General features: G+C 38.2%; 1 long non-coding RNA gene across 15 annotated transcripts in view; it reads left to right on the top strand.

Annotated features, from left to right (window-relative positions):
• LOC140530917 (uncharacterized) overlaps positions 1–16411 on the top strand; it is a 1083438-nt gene that overhangs the window by 481158 nt on the left and 585869 nt on the right. For all 15 annotated transcript variants that reach the window (XR_011976155.1, XR_011976146.1, XR_011976158.1 and 12 more), the window contains 2 exons: positions 1555–1835; positions 5880–6024. This is a non-coding gene — a long non-coding RNA (uncharacterized lncRNA). The remainder of the gene's footprint in view (positions 1–1554; positions 1836–5879; positions 6025–16411) is intronic.

Genomic DNA, 16411 nt, shown 5'->3' with positions numbered 1-16411 from the left:
TTTGATTCAGATCTATGATTTCATGAGGGTTAGGAACTGATGAAGAACTTCCTTCCACCAACGCAAAGCATTAACTTCTCTACAGTTTCTAGTTTCAGAGAATTTCTTAGAGCATAGAGAGGTTAAGTGCCTTGTCTAAGGTCACACAAATAATGTTGGTCAAAGTCAAGACTTGAACTGAAATCATTCCGACTCTGAGTCCAGCTCTCTCTATACTACAGTGTATAGCGTCTCAGTGCCTTAGGCATGTAGATGACATAGACTCAAAATCTCTTAATATTTTGCTTGCCCACCTCTGTATATGCTCCACGTTATTGGTATCTTTCCTGAATTGTGGCTTCATTCATCCAACATGAATAACCTGTTGACTACTAAGGATTATTTTTGGCATCATCGTGGAGGATGATTTGGGGAAGGAAGAGAATAGGCAGGAAGAATAATCAGGGACTTTGTGAGTGATTATTACACAAGAACTCTTAAGATGCTAAATGCTGATAAACTCACTGAGGTAGAATTCATAGCAATTGACCAGTGAATGGAGATGGGGACAGGCTGAGGGATGGTGAGACAGTCAGTCAGTCAACAAGCAATTATTAAACACCTATCATGTCCTAGGCTCTGGGCTGAAAAAAAAGCCCCCACCATCAGGAAGTTCATAGTCTAATGAATGCAGGAATAAAGTATTTATTAAGCTCTTTTTATGTACAAGGAACTGCACCAAGCATTCAGGATAAAGACAGGAAAGTAACGTAGTCCCTGCTCTCAGTGGACAATTATCTACAAACAAGTTATATAGAGGAAAAATTGGAAATAGTCTCGAGGAAAGGTGCTAAGATTATGAGGACTGGAGAGGGCTTCTTGTAGAAGATGGGTTGGTGAGACTTCAAGGAAGCCTGGGAAGCCAGGAGACAGAGATGAGGAATGAGAGAGTTCCGGTCATGGTGGGGACATGCTTAGAGTTGGGAGATAGAGCAGGGGGAAGAGAAAAGGAAAAGGGAAGAATGGATGATGACTCTGGGTCTTTGTAATTGAAAGAATGATGGTGACCTCAACAGAAACAAGGAAGTTGAGAGAAGAAACCAGGTACAATCACTGTGTTGGTTTTGAGATAGAGATATTCACTACAGTCTGGTCTCAGAATTAATTTGCAAGGTGTGGCTGACAGGTAGTTTACAGTGTAGTATCTCCCATTGATAAAGGTTATATTGAAAGTAATTGACTTAGAGAAAATATTAATGATCTTGAGGTTTTTGGTCATATTAACTGGCTCCAATCAACTTGAGTGATTTGATTTGCAGAGCAAATATTTGTTAAGATAGCTAAGAAAATGTTCCTGGAATGGTCAGTTCAGTGATTTCATCTCATCAAAGAGTATAAATGAATTCAGCAATTTTTTTTAAGACTAAGAAAAAGGCACAGAATTTCTGCATGGGAGAAACGACTGGCTATTAGGACAGACATGGATTTTTAGGAGGGCCAGCACCATGGATACACAGGAGAGGGAAGGACTTAAGAGTACTTCATTTTAATCATCTCCCCTGCTTTATTTTCCAGCTCTTCTGCTTGAAGTGAAGCCAAGCAGTTCATTACAATAAGGCAGGAGAGAAAGCTGCTGGCAACTCTGTCACCATGGCAGCGGCATCTGGAGAACATGCAAAATGCATTATTCCAGGAGCTGAGAAGATTGATTTCAGAAGTTGTTCTGGGAGGCTGGATTGTCTGGGATGTAAAATCAATTCTCTTCAAACGCCTGGATTACGTGCAATGCCATCATCCTCAGAAGAGGAGACCCAACATATTAAATCCTGACATGCCTTAAGGATGGTCAGCACCAGGTAAATGGGAAGCCAGAAAAAAATGAAAAGGAAGAAGGAATGGGGTTAGAGCTAGGAGTCTGAGGGTCTTGAATGCCTTGGGAGTACATTATTATGAGAACTTCATAAATGCTAGATGATGATAACTTTTGAAAGGGAAGAATGAAGTTGTGGATTTTAAAAATGGATAGAAATAAAGAGTGAAGTGATTAAAAATCCTTCTTTCCCCTAAGAAGCTTGATATTGTTATCTACTACTATTAAAAAAAAGCCCCTCAGATTCTTGATAGGAAAGTTGATTCTCATGGTCAAAAGACCTGAATACAAATTTTAGCTCTAACACTGAGTAGGTGAGTGACTCTGGGCAAGTCACCTAACTTTTCTGCAGCCTTTTCTTCCTTTTTATAATGGCCATTATGATACTTAAAATCCAATCAAATTTCGCAAACACTTGCTAAGACTTGACGATATGCATGGCCCTGTGCCTATTCATGGAGATGCAAAGATAAGGGGAAAAATAGAACCTGCCCTCAAGGGGCTTATATTTTATTGAAGAGCTATAGAATGTATGGCCATGGTTATAGATAGATGAAGATATGTGTCAGTATGTATACATATGTCTGTATAATCATGCTATGTAAGCTTATACATGATCATTTAAGGTAGAAGGTAAGTCTAACAATGGGGCGGTCAGGGAACAACAAAAGCCTACTGAGATCTCTTTAATCCTACCTCTGTCATCCAGGCTTAGCCCTTTCCCCAGTTTTGTGCCATTTGTATACTTAATAAGCCTGCCCTCTCTGTCTTTATGGAAGTGATTGATAAAAGTGGTAAACATGGCAGGCTAAGCACAGATTCCCAGGCTCCTGTACTCAAGACCTCTTTTCAAGCTGATATGTAACCGTTAATGACTACCCCGTGAGTGTGGTCATTCAAACAGTTCTTAATTCATCTGTTAATACAACCCACATGTCTCCATCATTTCCAAATCAATTGCATGAAATATTTTGCCCAATGTTTTGTTTAAAATCTAGGTAAATTATCTACTACTAGAGAAAAACTACATTATTTCCCTGACTTACTGGTTTGGTAACTAAAAAAAAAAAAGAATATAAAGGTACACTCACATGACCTATTCTTGATAAAGTCATGTAGGCTCTCTATAAACGCTGCTTCATTTTCTAGATGTCCATTTGCCTCTTTAATAGAGTATAACCTGGGGAATAGTTAGTGGGGGTCCAGTCCTCAGAACATATGCAGGGGACTCTTTTTGCTGCCAACCTATGTGGAGGATTTGGTGAGCTTGTTTCTCATGTACATAATAATGTGTAACAGACATGCCTTGCCCCAATTAAGAGCATATGCAGGTACTCATTCATTATTTCCTGTCTGCTTCCAATATGGTAAATGCAAGCCCTTTAATTTTGTCAAATTTTGACAGACAGGTCAAACTGCATTGTCTCTTTCCTGGTGGTGATTTAGAGAAGAAATGCTATTAGCTCCTGAGTGAGAAGAGAGATACCCAAAGCCTTTACTTCCTCAACTAGACAACCATATGGGCCATGAACACAAGTCCCTGATATTTCTTCTGTCCGTGTTCTGTTTCTTTCCTGGTCTTAAGGAAAAGAATATTGGAGAGAAAACAGCCTTGTGAGTTTTACAAGTTTGAAAGAGCCAGCAGAATTTTCCAGTAGCTGAGCCTAGTGAGCAGTGACTTCTGAGGCACAATCTACTTGACCCATATCTTCAGTGGATAGATCTGGCAGCCACGACACCATGTGTTTGCTGTAGGCAAAGGAGCAACTCATTAATTTGCTAGGTTGTGCCTGGAAATTAATTCAGTGGAAGGAGGAATATGTGTCACATCCATTTTGAATTTTAGCCTACTTTCTGCAGGGACCAAAGTGGTAAAGCAGAGAATGTGGCTGTAGTTGTAAGGAATATGTTTGTACTTCTGGTTTTGCTCTAGTTTTTCCAATAAATATCACTTTGTAAAAGATGTTAACTGCTTATAGGAGATATCAAATTGCTATCAAATAGTTAAATGATACTGAGGAGATTCCAGCGGGTATTGGTGAATGATAATGGGGCAGTATTCACTGGTGATTGATACTGGGGGATTGAGCTGATCATGTTCTAGAAGGACCCTAGTAGATCAGTAAGACACCCCCAGAACCCTGACGGTGGAGTGAGGTCAGATGAGCACTGGGGCCTTTGACTCATTAGGTCACATGAAGGTTGGAAAAGTTACTCTAGAGCTAGTAAGATCTACCAGTGTATCTCAGGATTTTTTTCTTCTTCAGAAATTGAAGACAAGTTCATTGGAAATTGGCAAGCTCTAGTTTTTTCCTTCTATGAAAACTAGGATAACATTTATTCTTCTCTAGTTCTGTGGTATCTCTCCCATTCTCTACAATCTTTCATTTATGACTGATGGTGGCTCAGTAATCATGTTTACCACTTCTTTCACTACTTTAGGTGTAGTTCATTTAGGTTAGGTGCCTTGAATTTGCAAGGACTGCTAGGAGCTTTTACCACCTCCTTACTATCTTGAAAATTAACTCCCCTTGAGTCATTTCTGTTCTGATATTTCCAGTGCACATACCATTCTCCTTGGCAGAGAAAACAGAAACAAAAGAACTGAGTGGCACTATGTTCTCTCTGATGTCATTGACCATGTTATTGACCATCTATCTGAAGCATTGATCCCATCCCTACTTTGATCTTTTCCTTTCTTCCAATATAGCTAACCCCCATCCCTCATCTTTTTGTTTTTCTTTCCTGATCAACCATAGCTCATTCTGGGCTTTACAACACCTGACACTATTCTTATAGGACTGTTTTCTGTCTTTGCAGAGTTCCTCTGTCGCCTGCTTTTGTTTTCATCTTCTGCACATTTCTTTTTAAAAATTGAAGTTAGTTGGTTAGTTCTGTGTACACCCACATCGTTCTTTTCAGAAAACTCATTTTTCCTCTTCTTTGTAACTGTTTCCCTTAATGTCTTCAAATTTTCATTCTTGGCCTTCTAACATCCCTTCTGTAGTGATTTCCCCTATAATTTTTTATTCAAGGGAATTCTATCTATCCCTCTTCTGAAACATGGTTTCTATCCCTTTTTGAAACATGGTCTACTAAAATTTTGCATTAGATTAGCCTGTTCCCAGATTATCCTTCTCTATCACAGATTTTGAGATGTAGCAGTCACTTCCTCATCAAGGTTCCCATCATTTCCAATGCAATAACAAGTTTTTCTGGTTAGTAAGGATCATATCCACAATATAAAATCACTTCGATAGTTCCTCTACATTTTAAGGGATGAAATTATCAACAAAGCAATAAAGATGTTATTCAATGCTCCGGTTTTTTGTTGAAGAAAGACAGCTTGAGTAAATGTTTGAAAAATCAAAGTTCCTTATCACCTTTCAACAAGCCTCTGTAGCAGACTTTAGACCTGTTTCCTGAATTCTTCATCTGTACTTTTTTTTTCTGTCCATAGTAATATACTTTGCTGACAAAGTCACTTATGTCTCATCTTCACCCAAATGTTCTCCATCATGCTTCTCCACATTGGTTCCTGGATGTACTCATACAAATATGCCTTCTCCGTATCCTATTCCTTTTTAAGAAGACAAAATATCCAGTCATCTTATAAAGGACTTTGGCCCTTTCTTATGACTCATGACTGGTTTGATTGTTTCCCCATCCTCTTCACAATTTGATGAATGATGACTGACTATACTGACCAGTTTATCATTTTGGGGCGTGTAGACATAGAGTAAATGAGGTAGTTAGGTATTTGGGATTTCAGAGTTTTTGAAAGGTTTGCCTCAGAAAGCACTGACTCAGACATTTGTAGCTCATGAAATTTCTCATCAGTCATATGGGCAAAGGCCTGTAAAGTTTCATTTTCTGTTCTGTGAAAGTTGTTATCATGGGGGTTGGAGAATGGGTAAGAGTGACTTCCAAAATTCTGGATATCACATGTTTGAGAAACCTCATCTTTATGTGACCTAACTGCCATTTCTAATTTTAATGGGCTGAACAGATATTTCCAGTTTTGTTTCAGCCTAAGTGAGCATGTGGAAACTTGAGAGGAGCTAGTTTCCAGTCATGAAGACTCAGGGATTGGCATTGTATGAGGATGAAGTCTCCTATTTGATTGAGAAGTGGGAAGAACTAATGACTTGGGGTGCTGAACCAGAACTTAGTCGGTAAGCAAAAGTAGGTAAACAAACAAACAAACAAACGCCTTAAACTCTCCCTTTCCTTCGTGGCTATGGGCAAGGCATGCTTATTTTGAGCTTGTCTTGAGAGTGGGAAGGGTGAATGAATATTACAAGCAGGAAGTTCCCAGGTGACCCTGTCAATTTTGAAGATCCAGAGGTCCCAGAGGACCCAGAGGTCCAAGTTGAAGGTGGGAGTAGCAGCAACAACCACAGTCAGTTTAGCAGCAGTGGAGTCGTCTAGCCTAGTAGCCAAGTGGACAGTTTGGCCCAGCCCAGCAGCAACTATGACTGGTAGCTAAGCAACATGTTTAAATTAGTCTATTAGTAGCCAAGCCCAGTTTGACTTGGCTGAGCAGTGGCACACCTTGTCCATTACTTACTCCATACTCTGCAGCAAACATCATGGGGAATCTACAAAGGGAGAAAAGAATTTCCAGGACCAGGAATTAGGAGATACCCCTTTGCCACATCTGTTCTCTACACATGTGCTTCACGACCATGTACTTTAGGGTAGATGTCATTTTTTCCACAGACCCTGGGTGTTTTGGTGAGAAAGTATACTCACAGGTACCATGTATCTCCAGCCCTAATATTGCTACTGAGTTTCAGTCCTACCTTACCAACCATCAATTTGGGACACCCCAAATTGGATAGGCATCCATAGGCATCTTCAACTCAAGTTGTCCAAAACAGAACTCATTATCTCTGTCCCCTTTCCTCCAACCCTTCTGCCTTCCCAGCTTCTCTACCACTAGAAGAAACCACCATCTTCCCAGTAATATAGACTCACCACCTCAGGGTTACCCATAACTCTTCCTTTGCACTCAACTTACATTTCTAGTGTCTACCTTTACAACATCTCTCATATTGTCTCCTCTCCACTCACACTGAGGACACCATGGTTCAGACCTTCATTTCCTCAGACCTGGACAACTCCTGTAGCTATTAGGTTTTCCTGCCTCAAGTCTTTCTCCACTCTGTTCCATTCCACTCAGCAGCTAATGTAATTGTCCTAAAGGTTAGGTATGACCATGTTATCCCTTTACTTGATAAATTCCAATGGTTCCAAGATTTGCTCCTGAAAGATCAAATAGAAATTCTTTACAACTCATAAAGCCTTTCACAAACTGGTCCCTTCACATCTTTCCGATCTTATTTTTGACTATGCTTGATGCATTCTTTTTATAATCTAGGTACACCAACCTCTGTGTTGCTCCTCACATGACACTTCATCTTCCTTCCTCCTCCCCTCTAGGCATTTACCCTGACTGTCCACCATACCCAGAATGCTTTTCTTCTTTGCCTGTAACTCAAGGTTTCCCATCTTCCTTCAAGACTATGTTCAAATCCTCCCCAGGTTCCCTCAACAATTACCTTTCATTTAGTGTGCGTGCGCGCACACATACACACACATACAGACATATATGTGTCATTGGTATATAGTTATTTGCATATTGTCCCTTCCATTAGACTGTGAGGTCCTTGAGAGAAAAGGTTGCATTTTTGCCTTTCTATATATCCTCAGTGGTTATCATGGTGCACACAGTGGGTGCTTAATAAATGCTATTGACTTACTGAATGAGAGTGACTCCAAATCCATCACTCTCAAACTTTTTGAGGCATCTAGGTGGCATAGTAGATAGAATAATGGAATAAGACTGAGAAAGATACGAGTTCAAATCCAGCCTCAGACACTGCTGTGAACCTGGGTAGGTCACTTAGAGTTTGTTAGTTTCAATTTCTTCATCTGTAAAATGGGCATAATAGTATCTACCTCTGAGACTTGTGATGATCAAATACAATACCATGTAAACGTCTGTGCAAAATACAAAGTCCTATATAAATACTATGATTATAATTGTTGTTAATCTGCTGAGTTTTAAATGTTATTCAGCTTATAGCAGGGAAGGTTATTGATTTTTATCAATTCATATTTAAGAGTTAATTGCTTTGCAATATTCTTATGGCACCATTCAGTTAGACAAAAATAATTTAATTCGGTATTTGGTTGTTTAGGGTGTCATTATAAAGTTTCTGCACCTGTTATCCTGAGAGTTTTCCTGTGTTTTATAAGTATTTGAGAAGTAGCTGTGGCTGATGGCTAGAGAGCTGATCACAGAGTCAAGAAGAGCTAGGTCAAGCGGCGTGACCCTGGGCAAGTCACTTTTCTCTGTGCCTCTATCATCTTTATAAGTTGCAAAGTGAAAGACAATTGGCATTAAAGAGGAAATTCCCCAGTTGAATGAAATCACAGATTCCATAAAACATAAAAATCAGTCAGTTGTGATTTGCATTATTAACAAAGTAACTATAATAACAGGAGCAAGAAAAATCTATTTTTTTTGTAGCAGTTGAAAAGGATTCAACAGCTTTTCTTGGCTTTGAACCAGAAACTAGCAACCAGTAGCTTTCATAGGTTAATAGAAGTTTAGATTGGGAGGAATTTTAGAAGTCATCTAGTTGCATTTACAGGTAGGAAACTGAGAAGTGATTTGCCTAAGGACACACATAACAAGTATAGACTTGAGATTCCAACCCAGATTCCCCAAATCTATCATTCTTTCCACTATACCATATTGTTTCTCAATAAATGTAGCTATAATGATAGCCTGTATCTTGTGAGCTTGCTTTGTATCTTTTTCCCTATTTGAACTTTTCTTTCTTTTATTCTTTTTGAAGGATGAAAACAAAGACCCTCCTAGTTAGCAGCTACACCCATGTCCTCGATATATTAAATAGTCCCACCAGTAGGAAGGCAAATTCTGGCATATGACAGGGTTTAATAAATGTTTGCTGACTGAGTATTCCTGACTTTCCTATAAATGATTTGCTCTTTCTCTTCCTTTTCCTTGTTGCCAAGCACTGAGTGACCTTTTCTTTGTTGATCATCAATCAATAACAGAAGCCCAAAGCACTTTCAGCCTTGGCAACTAATCTGCCCAGTCTTTGACAAGCTGTTAAAGACTCTGACATCTCCTAACCTTTAAAATGTTAAGACTCCATGGTCTTGTCAAGATGGTGCAGAGGCTGTATCTCTATGGTCCGAAGTAAAGTGGAGACTGATTACAAAGTAAGTTAGACCAATGTAGAGCAGCAACCTCTGTTTAGGGTCTATTAGGACAGTTACTTCCCCTAATTGTCTCCACCAATCACATATCTTAGCTCATTTATTTTGTACTGCCTTGGAGAGAGTTAAGTAGCAAAACGGTTGCCACAGCTGATTAATTAGATTCTTGAATTTTCAAGATAATAAAAATTCTTAATACTTCTGATGTGAGAGTGTTGGGGTTTATTAACATTGATTCATTACTTTCAAATAAAGGAATAAAACAAAAAGGAATACCAAATACTTCATTATAAACCAAGATCTTTCTTAAATCCTATAAATGAATCAAATATCATGTTTTTATATAAAGGGTTGTACAGAAAGACCTATGTTGTACCCACTCTGTTGTATATGTACTTTCAGGACATATTAAATAGGCCATTATGAATTTGATAATCTTAAATCATTTACTAGCCACCTAGTCTATTAAAAAAATGCATTCCTGAATTTCCTTAGGAAAAGTCTGATGAATACTGTGGGCGAATAAAGAATCAGCCCTACTTAAAGCTTATGTGCACTCTCCCAACACTGGCACAGTCACACATGCGGACAAAGGTCCTTTGCTAGTGTTTTCCCTCCACCATGCCCTGGAATTCAGCTCCTTTGGTCCCCCACTGCTGTTAAAATGGTGACTGTCACACAAATGTAACGAAGCCATTTCACCTCAGCGGGTTGTGATAATGCATACATACCTCCTGAAGAATCAGAGTGTCTTTGTTTTCTCGATCCTGGAGCTGTATAACAAATAGTCTGATGGATTTCAAGCTTCACATATCTATTTTTTGACATGATGAATCTTCCTCGTTATCTTTTGATTTAAAAGGGAAAGGATCGTAGGTTTGCTGGTTGAGCAGGTAGCTCTTCTGACAACAGGACTTTAGCTGGAAAACAGATCTGTTTCGCTGGCTTAGGGAGTTTAGTGAGGTGAATAATTTAGTCTGAGGGCGTGATATGTCGAGAGAAGAAATTTAAGTAAGGGTTTAAAGAATGCAGATAATTTAGTGTCCTCATGATGGTTAACTTAAATGGATACAAGAAATGCATGAGATCCATATTATCATTTTCTCTGGTGCATTGCGGAGCACACAGATCACTGCAGCGTGACAGAATTGATGATTGTTCTAATTTTTCCTTAAGACATTTAAATATAGTAACTTCTAGTGACTCCCAGATATTGAATTTGATTTGGGTTCATATGTACTCAAATTAGAGGTCAGAGATACATTCCGATTCAGAATACTCCCTGAAAAGACCAAGTAGTTTTGCTATTAATTAACTCTTGCAAATGCACATAGATCCTTGTAAATGAGAATGGAGTTAGCTGACATCTATCCCAATGGAGATCACCATCTATCTTGCACCTATATTTTTCTGTCCTTCTATATGTGCTACTGTCTTCCTCTTTCCAAACCTATTCTTTCTTCCTATTGGGCAATGAGGTGGGAATGGACTTGGAGTAAGGAGGATTGAGTTTAAATCCTCTCTCATACGCTTGCTAGTTGTGTGACCTTGGGCAAGTCACTCAGTCTCGTGTGCTTCAATTTCTTCATCTAGAAAAAGGAGATAATGATAGAATCTCCTCCCTGGGTTTTTGTGAGTGAGGATCAAGTGATATAATGTATGTAAACTCACATTACAAAAACATTACATGTATTGAACTTACATTAAGCTTTGCAAACTTAGAAGCACTATATAAATGCTATTATTAACCATTAATATTAGTTGTATCTTTCAAATATTAAAGAGCTGATCCTTGAGGTTATGAGTATTAGAGCTTTAAGGGACTTTTCTGAGCGTGGTTCCTGGCAGCAAAATGATTATTCATTCAGATAAGCAATCCTTATGACTTGTTTGTTCTGCTACATGGAAGGTGCAGAGGCAGCCATGGTTTGTTGAACTCTCTGGAATTCACAAACTATATATTCTCTGCAGGCTAAAAAACCTTCTGTTCTTTGGGAGGGGGCAGTAAACAACTTGAACCCTACAGCCAGGTAGAAGGGGCCTCTGCTCTCTGATTCTCCTGAAAAAACAGAGAAACTGTTCCCTCGGACACTGGAGGGAGGGGTGCAGTTGTCAGATTCATGCCTGCCCAGAATTACTTCATATTGTTGGTCCAAACATAGCCTGTGATTTCTACTTAGTCTGATTTCTATGACACCCATGTGCAGGTTATAACTGATACTTTTCTGTTTACTTTTGACTTTTTTTTTTTTTAGTCCAAAGAGATTTCATTTTAAGGGTATAGCCTATAATATGATCAGTATGGTACTATTATTTTCAATTTGCAGTTTCTGCTCTAAAAGATTAGATGTTTAGTGCTTAAAATGCTTTTTTCTTTTTGAAAAATTGTATTTTCTTTTCAGTTCTTATTTCTCTTCCCTCTGCCATCCATTGATAAGGCAAGAAAAACAAAACCCATTATAAATACCTCTATAAATAACCAAATTCCTATATTAGCCATGTCAAAAAAAGGATGAAAGAAGGAAATAAAGGAAAGAAGAAAGAAAGAGGAAAGAAAAAGGAAGGAAAAGAAGAAAACATGCTTTAGTTTTGACTCTAAGACCATCAGCTCTCTATCTGGAGGTGTATGGCATGCTTCATGATGAGCCCTTTGGAAATGGGGCTGGTCATTGTTTTGATCAATTATTAAGCCTTTTGAAGCTGATGATTTTTACAATACTGATGTTATTGTATAAATCGTCCTCTTGGTTCTGCTCACCTTACTTTGCATCATTGCATGCAAGTCTTGCTAGGTTTTTCTGAAATCATCCCCTTCATCATTTCATAAAGCACAACAGCATTCCATCACATTTATATACCATGACTTGTTCGTCTCTTCCCCAGCTGATAGGCATTTCCTCATTTTCCTTTTCCTTGCCACTACCAAAAAGACCTACTATAAATATTTTCTGCATATTTCTCTGTTTCTCTTTCTTTGATCTTTTTGGAGTATAGACTTAGTAGCAGTATGTAACAGAAAGGACCGCGCCATATACAGGAGGACCTACTGTACAAGTTCTTAGATCTGCTTTTCTAAAAGGAAAGCAACTTTTGAGGGGTCAACAATCACTTTAATCAAGCACATGTATCATTCACTTGGTTCAGGGGAAAAAGTCAGCACCCTGAACTTCAGAGAAAATAGAGAAACAAAGATCAACCTACAGATAGGGCTCCCAACTGTCTGACGTAAACAATACATACATCACAGGTGAGCAGGCAGATCCAACTGTCTGACCATACATACATAGTTACCAGAGAGTGAAGCACCAGCTTCTGGGTTTTCAAAGCCTGGAGCTCCTTTATGGCTGCCCAAAGTTTCATCTGGCCAAACAAACACTTCCAATGAGTAAGCTCCTGAAGTAAAACCTCACCTCAGAGTATTTATACACTTTTCAGAGCTAGAGGGCATCCACAATCCTAGAGAACCAGTGCCTCATTAGAAAATTAACAAAACGTGTGGGCCTCCCCTAATCAAGCTTCCCTAAATGGGCAGGCCCATTAATGGGTGGGGAAGATCTTTAACTCTCATAATTACCATTACACAGTATTGTTGGGTAAAAAAGATATATACAGTTTAATACCTCTTGAGATATAATTCCAAACTGCTTTGTAGAATGGGTGGACTAGTTCACAGCTCCCCCAGTAGAGCCTTAGTGTACCTCTTTTCCCACAGACCCTCTTGCATTTGTCCTTGATCTTTTTGGTTCTCTTAGACAATTTGATGGATGTGAAGTGGAACCTCAGAGTTTTCAAATTGGTAGTTTTCTAATTCTTAGTAGTCTAGAGCAGGAGTATCAAACACATGGCCTACAGGCCAGATTAAAATGTAACTGGGAAATGTTGAACCAAATAAATGAAAATAACACATGGACACATGCACACACAAATATGTACACATATATGTGTGTGTGTACAAAATGCTAATATGTGATTTTCTGAGAAAATATGTGGTTTGCAGCAATCCGTATGTATGATTTAGTGGCTCCTGTTTTGCTTTGCTTTTGAGTTTGACATCACTGATTTACAGCACTTTTTCATATGACTACGGATAGCTTGGATTTCTTCCTCTGAAGATTGCCTGTTCATGTACTTTGACCATGTATCAATTGGAAAAGGGTTCTTATTTTTATACATTTGGCTAAGTTTCCCATGTATTTGAGAATTGAGATCTTTATCAGAGAAATTTGCTACAAAGATTTCTTTCTGTTTCTACTTTTCTTCTAATATTAGCAGCATTGGTTTTGCTGGTACAGAAACAAAATTTTATATAATGAAAATTATCCACATGACCTACTATGAACCTTTCTATTTTTAGTTTGGTTATGAACTCTTCTTCCCATATCCATATATCTGACAGGCAATTTCTTCCATGTTCTGATTTGCTGTCACTTTTTTATGTATGTATGAATCATATACCCATTTTGAGCTTATCTTGCTACAGGGTGTGAGATGTTTCTAGCTTCTGCCAGACTACTTTAGTATTCTTTTTTCATCGAAACCTCAGCAATTTTGGACTCTCCCTTTTCCCTCATCTCCTTCATCCAATTAGTTCTTAAGTACTGTCAACTCACTTATCTGTCCCCTTTTTAAAAATCATATAACCACCACCAGAATCAGGGTTTCTTCTTACTTGGGCTCTTGTTCTAGGCTCCTAATTGACCTCTATGCCTCTAATCTCTTCCTAGTCCAATCCATACCCCAAATACTAAAATAATCTTTCTAAAGCACAGACCTGATCATCACTCTTTGCTTAAAAACCACAAGTGCCTCCCTTTTCCCTATAGGATAAAAATACATATTCCTTGGTATAGCACTCAAGGTCTCCTGCAAGGGGGTGCCAAATTACCTTTCCAGACTTATTTCACAGTATTTTTCTATAAACATTTTATGTTCTAACCCATCTGGATTATGTTTGATTCAGTTCAACAAACATTTATTAAACACCATATGCAAAGAACAGAGAGAGGGATTTAGGAGAAATATTTTACTTGAGTTAAAAATAACTGAACTACGAGTTGTGAGAGAGAAAGGACAAAGACAGACCATGGGGTGTGCATTATCCCATGAGGGAAAGAAAAGAGATGGTGAGGAAGAGATGGTGGGGCATTCATTTATTCCCTCCAGCTACTGGGTAACAACAGCGATCAAGGACAACTCTTTTGTTGTTCAAAGCCAACAGAGAGACTGTTTGAGAGAGACTGATACAGAGGGAGAGAAAGCAGAGAGAGGTCAATAAACCAGCCTTAGGACAGAAAGAAGGGGCAGGAGAAAATTTTTAATTTTTAATAGACTTTTTAATAGACTTCTCTATACACTCTGGATGGCTGACAATGTCCCTTTAAACGTATGAGCAGAGGATTGTTTTTTAGGAACATAAACAAGTGCAAATAAAACCCTGAAGTGTGAGTATCTCTGTCAAGGCTGCAGTGGGAATTAGAAGGCATAGACAGGTAGAGTTCAAAGCCCGCATAGGCTGAAGATTATCCAAGCATGAGCTGTTAACCCCCATTCTGATGAACGTTCTGGTACTGACTTCAGAGAGGCTTTGGAACTTGCATCCTTTTGTTAATCTCTGCCCTGCTTTCTGTGGATTTCTTTGTGTATTTTCTCTGAATTGGTGTTTACTCCAAACTTGCCTTTCCTCCCTTTAAAAAAATATAAGTATTTTATTAAAAATTCACATCAGTTCAACCAGTTTACGGTTGCTTAGTAAATCTTTACATTGAAATTAATTTCAGTGTATGAAGTTCAACAGTTTTTTGTCTCTCCAAGTTCCCATTAGGATTCTTTGTCTATTCATTCTCATTCTTGTTTTTACTCATCTGAGCATAGTTATTGTGTCCTGTTGCACTCTCTTCTTTTCAGTTTACATTATTTCACAGAATTCTTTTTAGATGTCTGGATTCTTTATGTTTAACTGTCTTAACTGTGCATTATAGCATTCCATCACATTCATATTTGCTTTTATCTCACCTCTCATTAGTCTGCACAGGAATCTCTGTTGAGGAACTTTCTCTACCAATAAAAATTAGCATCTACTCTGAAACTTGCTCTTAGAGCATTATTTAAGGAACTGAGAGGTTGTGAGTTACCCAGGATTACATGTGAATCTTGGTTTTCTTGGTTTTGAGGTCAATGGTCCACTACTTTAATGTCCTGCTTCTCATTACATGAATTTTCTCACCTATCATTGGCCGTTTAGGATTTAGCTTTTTACAATGACATACTTTGCTACTATGAACAGCTTTGAACAAATAACTATTTTTGTTTGCCTCTCCTTTTTTCAATTCAATTTAATTTTTTTGTTACATTTTAAATTCTGAACTGTTTCCCTCCTTCCTCACCATGCACTAAAGAATGCCTCCATATAACACAGATATGTATATATATGTTACGTGTAATATATAATATATATACACATGTATGATATATATGTAAAATCATGCTACACATATTTCTTTTTATCAGTTTTTTCCTCTAGAGGTGGATACCATCTTCCTTCATAGGTTCTTTGTAGTTGATTTCAATATTTAGATTACTCAGAATAGCTTAGTCATTCCCATTTACTCTTTGAACAATATTGCTGTTACTGTATACAATGTTCTCTTGGTTCTGCTTATTTCACTCTTCATTATTTCATCCAAGTCTGTTCATGTTTTCTCAAGAGCATTGAGCTCATCATTTCTTACAGCACAGTTACATTCCATAGCAATTATATATTGAAACCTGTTTAGCCATTCCCCATTGATGGGCATCCTCTTAATTTCCAGTTCCTTGCTACTACAAAGAGAGCTGCTATAAATATTTTAGAACATGTAGTTCTTTTCTTTTTCCCCTGATCTCCTTGGGAAACAGACCTAATAGTGGTATTGTTGGCTCAAAAGGCGTACAGTTTTATAACTCTTGAGCATAATTCCAGATTGCTCTCCAGAATAGTTGGATCAGTTCACAGTTCCACCAATAGGATATTATTGCCTCAATTTTTCCATATCCCCTTCAACATTTGTCATTTTCACCTTCTATCATCTTAGCCAATCTGATAGGTGTGAGATGATGCCTAAGAGTTGTTTTAACTTACATTACTTTAATCAATAATAATTTAGAGCATTTTTTCATATGACTACACTGAGGCCTAGGGAAGTTGTATCTCTTCCAAGGTCACACAGGTCATAAGTGCCAGAAATAAGATTTGAAACTAAGTCCTCTGATTTCAGAGCTAGTGTTTCATGGCCAGGGTAGTCTAGAAATCACTTCTCTAAGTTAACA

Source organism: Notamacropus eugenii, chromosome 3 (assembly GCF_028372415.1).
Source record: "Notamacropus eugenii isolate mMacEug1 chromosome 3, mMacEug1.pri_v2, whole genome shotgun sequence".
Taxonomy (NCBI): Eukaryota; Metazoa; Chordata; class Mammalia; order Diprotodontia; family Macropodidae; genus Notamacropus; species Notamacropus eugenii.
Note: the sequence above shows the minus strand (reverse complement) of the source record. Positions and strands in the feature narration are given on the sequence as shown.